The sequence below is a fragment of the Acomys russatus genome, chromosome 25, assembly GCF_903995435.1.
Source record: "Acomys russatus chromosome 25, mAcoRus1.1, whole genome shotgun sequence".
NCBI classification, from domain to species: domain Eukaryota; kingdom Metazoa; phylum Chordata; class Mammalia; order Rodentia; family Muridae; genus Acomys; species Acomys russatus.
In genome coordinates this window covers 31,802,135-31,808,889 of record NC_067161.1, presented here as the reverse complement: position 1 = coordinate 31,808,889, position 6,755 = coordinate 31,802,135, and the positions used below count along the sequence as shown (strand labels likewise).

Below are 6,755 nucleotides of genomic sequence, written 5' to 3'. Positions count from 1 at the left end.
AAGCCAGGCAGTGTGGCACATGCCTTTAATCCCAGCACTCGGGAGGCAGACGCAGGAGGATCACTGTGAGTTCGAGGCCAGCCTGGTCTACAAAGTTAGTCCAGGACAGCCAAGTCTACACAGAGAAACCCTGTCTTGAAAAACCAAAGAAGGAGGAGGAGGAGAAAGGAAGACAGACAGCAAAGACAGGACAATGATCTCTGGAAGCCAGAAGAAATTAGGAGCTCCTGGGGAGTATCCTGCAGACAGCAGGACCCACTGTGGTGGGAGAGTCAGAAGGCATACTGAGAGGAGGCCAGTGGTATTTAGGCTGTAATTAAGCCCCAGTGTCTTCCTGCTAATGCAGTGGTTCTCAATCTGTGGGGGTCATGATCCCTTTGGGGGTGGCATATCAGATGTCCTGCAGCCAAATATTTACATTAAGTGTCATAACAATAGCAAAACTATAGTTATGAAGTAGCAATGAAAATAAAATTTTGCTTGGGGGTCCCACAACATGAGGGACTGTACTAAATGGTCACAGCATTAGGAAGGTTGAGAACTACTGTATTAAGGCTTGGCAGTGACTCAAGGCTGACACTACTAGACCTGGCTAGACCCTAAGGCTCTCATGTCACCCTGTGCTTGTGTCCCTGGAAAGTTCCTGATCAGAAACTTGACCTCTAATTTTCACTAGATGCTGGAAGCCAACCTGCTGGTACTGGCAACTATCCATCCTCCCCAGAGGGTGATTTATCTGGTTTCTGGTGCTATAATAAGATGTCTGAGGCAGACTAACTTCTTAAAGGGAAGAGATTTTTTAGCTCAGAGTTCTGAAGATTCAGGGTCCAAGGTGTGTGTGACCCCATTGGTTCCGTCTCTGGTGAGACTGCAGTAGTCAGTGGAGAAAGGAAAGAGAGGGCAAGATCACATCCGAAAGCAGGCCAGCCAAGACTGCAAGGTGGCTCAGGCCAGAAAATGCTTGCTGTACAAGCAAGGGGACCTCAGTTTGGAGACCAAAGGCCAACCACCTGAAGGACCTACCAAAAGATGGTATGGTGATGTATTCCTATAATCCCAGCACTGGGGAGGCAGAGATGGGAAGATCCCGAGGCTCAGTCAGTGACCAGCTAGTCTTGATGAATTGGGACATTCTGGGTTTAGTGAGGGACCCTGTATCAAAAAATAAGGTGACTGAATAAAACACTAGGCATCTATGTCTGGCCTCCACATGTACTCACACATATGTGCACATGCATACATGCAGACAGAGCACACATGGGGGGAGGGGCAGCTAGAGAAAGCCTAGGATGCCATAATCTCTTCTAAAGATTTAGCACCAGGTCCAGGTGTGCTCCTTAGCACTACCCACCTCTTCTTTTCAGACAGCTCTAGACTGGCCTGGAGTTTGCCAGGGGGCTAAGCTAACTGGCTATAAAGCCCTGAGGATCACCTGTCCTCCCCTTCACAGGACCAGGAGCACAAGCGCACAGTGCCATGCCCAGCTTTGCGGCTGCTGCCCCATGTGTCTGAGTGTGGTGGGTTTCTGTGAGTTTGCACACAGGTGCCATCGGAGGCCACAGAGGGTTATCAGGTCCCTGGAGCTGGAGTTGTAGGTTGATGGAAACTGCCGGCTGTGACTTCAAGAGAAAACTGAGCAGTGCGTTTAGCTCAATTCCCAAGAGCCCATCAGCACAGACAATCAAGTATCACCTCAGGACACTCTACTCCAATATTTAAAGCCCCCCTCCCCATGGAAATGGGAATCAAAACCACAAGACGATAGTGCCTCACACCATGTAGATTGGCTAAAATTAAAACGGCTCAACAGCATCAGCTCTGGGGAGAACTCGGAGGCAGGGAAACTCTGGTGCGGCTGGTGGTAGCATGAAAGATGAGATCAAAGCACAGATAATCAGCATTCAGGTAATCAGAAATGCATTTATCTGGGCTGGTAAGATGGTTCAGTGGGTCAAGGCCCCTGTTGCCGAGCCCCAGGACTCATATAGTGGAGAGAGTGAGACCCAGTCCTGACACCTCCATTAGAGTGTCATCACTGAGTACACACGTGCATGCACCAGTGCACACACACACACACACACACACACACACACACACACACACACACACACACACACACACACTAAATAAATAAATAACTAACTGTAATAAAACTTTTAAACATGATTTTTAAAATACATTTACCCTATGAGTAAACATTGCTATTCTTAGGCCATTACCGAGACAAGTACGTTCACAAAAGGCTTGTGTAAAAATGTCTACTGCAGGGCTGGCGGGTGATGGCTCCATTGCTAAAAAGCTCTTGGCTGCTCTAGCAGAGGACCTGAGTTTGAGTCTCAAGAGGGTTCACAGCCACCTATAACTTCAGCTCCAAGAGACCCGATGCCTCTGGCCTCGACAGGCACAGGCATAGGCACACACAGACGCGTATTCCTACACAGACACACAATTGAAAATAATAACCGCCCAGCTGTAGACAGCTCTAAGGTTTCCTTGTACCTGGGCACGTGTCACAATCTAGGAGAACAGCAGCTGATAGACGGTTGGCATTCTGAGCCCTAGTTTGTGCCAGCTGTGCTGTGAACTACTACACCGGATGCCTGCAGAACTTAAAAGATAATGATAATTAATAATAAAATGACAACAGAGTCAAACACAATGTCACAAAAATAACTCAAGAAATGGAATGCTACTTAACATTGGAAAAGGATGTGGACACAGGTAATGACACAGGTAATGACACAGATTTGAATTTTCAAAACCGTTTTGATGATGGAAAAAAAAAGCCAGATGCAACATAATTTTAACAGAGGCCAAACTAGATATTCAGAGACTGAGGAAGTCAGCACAGCCTGGCACCAAAGGCCACAAGCTAGGGGAAGGACTAAGAGGCAAAAGGAACATTCTAGAATCTTGATTGTGCCCTGGAGAGATGGCTAGGCTCACAACCAAAAATATAGAATCTTGATTGCAGCAGTGTTCCTTGACTGTATGTGTCCATGGAACTTCAATCTGTATGCTTAAAAAACAAAAAACAAGGGGCTGGAGAGATGGCTCAGAGGTTAAGAATACTGACTGCTCTCCCAAAGATCATGAGTTCAATTCCCAGCAACCACATGGTGGCTCACAACCATCTATAATGAGATCTGGTGCCTTCTTCTGGTATGCAGGCAGAATGATGTATACCTAATAAATAAATCTTAAAAAAAAAAAAATTTTGCCGCCAGGGGCCATACTGGTATGAGTGGCCTGGACTGCCTGTCACCTGAGGCCATGATCATGTCCAGGACCTTGTCTCTGTCTGTGGTCCTCCTGCAGCCAGGATCTGGGTTGACGTCCATGGCCTGTATCACCACTGAAGGCCATGTGGATGTCTATGATCTGTCCTGCAGCCCAAAGCCACATTGATGCCGTGGGTTGTGCTGCTGCTGGGGCCATGCTGATCTGAGTGGCCTGCACCGCCACCTGGGGCCATGTTGATGCCTGTAGTCCAGGCTGCCTCCAAAAGCCTTGTCTGGGTCTGTGGTCTCACTGCAGCCGGGAGCCATGTTCTCCATCGGACCTGTCACCGGAGACCATCTAGAGCCTCATGAGCCGTGCTCCCACTAACTCCGAAGAGCAAGGAGGCCGCTTCCACCCTGACATTGATGACTACAGACACACGGTTAAGAGGGAGGGACATGGAAGGCTTCTGTACAACTCTTACCTGTACTCTCCCCACAACAAAAGTCACAGCCTACACAGGAAGCCACCAAAGAAAACTCTTAAGAAGTGTAACAGCGATGCTTAAGTGTGGCTGTCCACAACTAATGGCCTCTGGCAGGGTGGGGAAGGGGAAGGACTCAGCTTAATCTTAAGGGGCAAGCCACTGAGAGGTTAGCCATGCTCCAGTGAGTATATGGATAACACAAGTTGGACTTTTTTTCCTTTTTAAATTCTTATTTTTACTTTTGAGGGGAGGTGCATAGGTCAGGAGGCAGACATGTAAGGACTGGGAAGTGAATATGATTAGGAAGCATGATGTGAAGTTTCCAGAGAAGCAATAAAAGTGTTATGTTTAAAAAAAAAAAAGTGCACTTTGCTGTATATCAAATAAACCCTGAGAAAGACTCCTTTAAAAAAAAAAAGATTATTACAGTGTGTGTGTGTGTGTGTGTGTGTGTGTGTGTGTGTGTGTCCGTGCACTGACATCACTGGCATGCCACAGTACACATGTGGTGGTCAGAGGACAACTTGTGAGAGTAGGTTACCAACTTCTGCCATGTGGTCATAGAGACTAAACCCAAGCTGTCATGGATGGCCAGTGGCCTTACCTGCTGAGCCATAAGACAACTGCTCGGGGCCCCACATTTGCCCCTCCTTGCTGGACAGCACAAAGCCTCACCCCTCTGTCAAGCATCTCTGACACACATTTGTGCTGCCCCCTTTCTCCTCCCGGGAGCTCAGCTCCAAGGAAGCAGGGACTTCATCTTTACCCAAGCTTGCCGGCTCTATGCCTCAGACAAGGAGACTGAGCCTGGGGCCCTGGGATCCCAGAAGCATCCAGAAGAAGAAGGAGGAAGTGAACAAGGAAATAACTCCAAGAGAAGCAAAGCCTATGCCAGCAGTAATGCACAGACTATGGGGCCCCTGGCAGGGACAGGGTGGCTAACAGGGACACAAGCCCTTGGGGAGGAACGATGATGGTACTGCAGCCCCACCCTTACCCCAAAGTGAGGCCAGGGAAGCCCCACCTGTGACTCCGGGCTCTGTGTGCCTACAGCTGTGAGTCCAGCAAGAGACTCCTTCCAGACTCAGCTCACTCCAGACCCTACCTCCCTAGAAGCAAGTCCATGCCGGCACCCACAATAGGCTCACTCTAGAAGTAGAAAGACAGTCTAGTCTCAGCCCCACCTCCATGACCCACAGTGACTGCCGCATGATGTCACCCAAGGGACCTTGAAAGAAATGAGTTCCATTTAGAGCTGCATCCATTAAGCTGTGGTTACAAACTTCCCTGTTGTCAAAACAAGATGTGTGGGCTGGCGGTGTGGTTCAGTGGGTAGAGCACTTAGCAGGCATGAAGCCCTGGGCCTACTCCCCAGCACCACAGGAAACCAGGCATGGTGACGCATGCCAGTAATCCCAGCACGCAGGGTGTAGAAGCAGGAGGATCGGGAACGCAAGGCTAGCCTGGGCTACATGAGCGCCCGTCTTAAAAGAACAAGACACAGAGGCTTCTGTGACGTCAACTGCCCATATTTGATCAGAATTCAGTTGTGTGATTGTAATGTCAGCTGTGTGCATGTTCCATGGGATCAGGGTTCGTTTGCAGAGTCAATTCAGAGTGACTGGGGACACTCAGTGCAAATTTCCTGCCTCCAGACCCTGCAGCTCCTGTCCAAACAGATCCTTGAGGAAGGGAAAATATGTGGAGTCACAGCAAGCTCCTTCCATGCCTCTCCTGCGCTGCTGCTGAGCCTTGTTCTGATGCCACTGCTGCTGACCTACAACTTGGTGGTGTTCCCTTTGTGCCCCCCGTAACTGTAGACCCCAAGATTCTACTAAGCAAAGGTGAGAAGCACAGAAGTCCCCAAGTCTTGCTTGACGCTTCTACCACAAGGCCCCACATTGGGAAAGAGGTCAGTGGAGGCCTCAGTGGAAGGTCACTTTGGTATCATAGGAATCCAGGGCTTCTCTGAGCTCGTTACACCAAGGCTACCTGAGATCCTTGGCCATTGGTTGCCTCCTCATCATACTCCCATTTCTAACCAGGACCACAAATTTCTAGGCTTAAGTTGCCTGTGCTGGAGCTTCTCCAGACAGGAGTCTCAGCTTCTCGGCCTGAGATCCCTCCAGGTAGGAGGCCCAAGACTCAAGTCCAGCCAACAAGACCTGACAAGATGCCCATTGAGACCTCAGGGGAAGATGCTTCTAATTCTACAAGGAAAAGTTCTTAGTCGGTGGAGAAAAGTGTGGCTTCACTATTGGCAGCCACTCTACTACCAAGAGATCTAGCCTTTGGATGCTCTAAATAGAGAGATAGAGGGAATCTGTGACTGAGTGGCCTGAGACTCATTGGCCTGCTTGATGGAGTCTGCCCCCCAAGCTCACACTCCTGCTAAGGGCTTGGGCTTTATAAACCAGTAAGTCCTCTCCAGACACAGCTGAAGACAAGGGCTCAAAGCAACTCCTCTTTCTAATTCTTTTTCCCTTGTCTCTTTGGATTGCCTTCCTTTTCAACCACTCTTGATGGCAGTGTAGCGGCCACTAGCCCTTCTTCTTGGATTCAGATGCACAAGACAGAAAATGTTTCTTCCAGAACGTTCCCTCCAGCCCTTGGAATCAGTCCGGTTGAATCAACTTGATGAACAAATGACCACATGTCTGTGGCCAGATGTGGGTGGATGGGACCCTCCCGAGACCCTGTAGTGTATGGATCAAAGCGGGAGGGAAGGAGGTACCCAAAGTCATATGAGCACTGTCCCAAAGGGGAGAAATGGCTGCAGAAAATGCATAGTCCACAAACCAGAATTCCCTCTCCCTCACCAACTCCCAGAAGGGTCATCCCACCCAAGCACTTTTACCTTGCACTCTCTAGAAGGGTTGTGTCTACACAAGGTCCAAGTGGCAGCAGCCTCACCACCACCCTGCTGTTTTCAATCTCTCACAGACAATCTAGAGACCCTGAATCCCACCCTTGTAACTCGAATCATGTGGGCCCCTGGCCCAGCCCACAGCCTGTCTTCCTTCCCTGCTCAGCCTGCAGCTAGCCA

General features: G+C 49.3%; 1 pseudogene; it reads left to right on the top strand.

Moving 5' to 3' along the window:
* Positions 1-6,755, top strand: part of LOC127207889 (proteasome subunit beta type-3-like) — a 55,712-nt pseudogene that overhangs the window by 3,380 nt on the left and 45,577 nt on the right.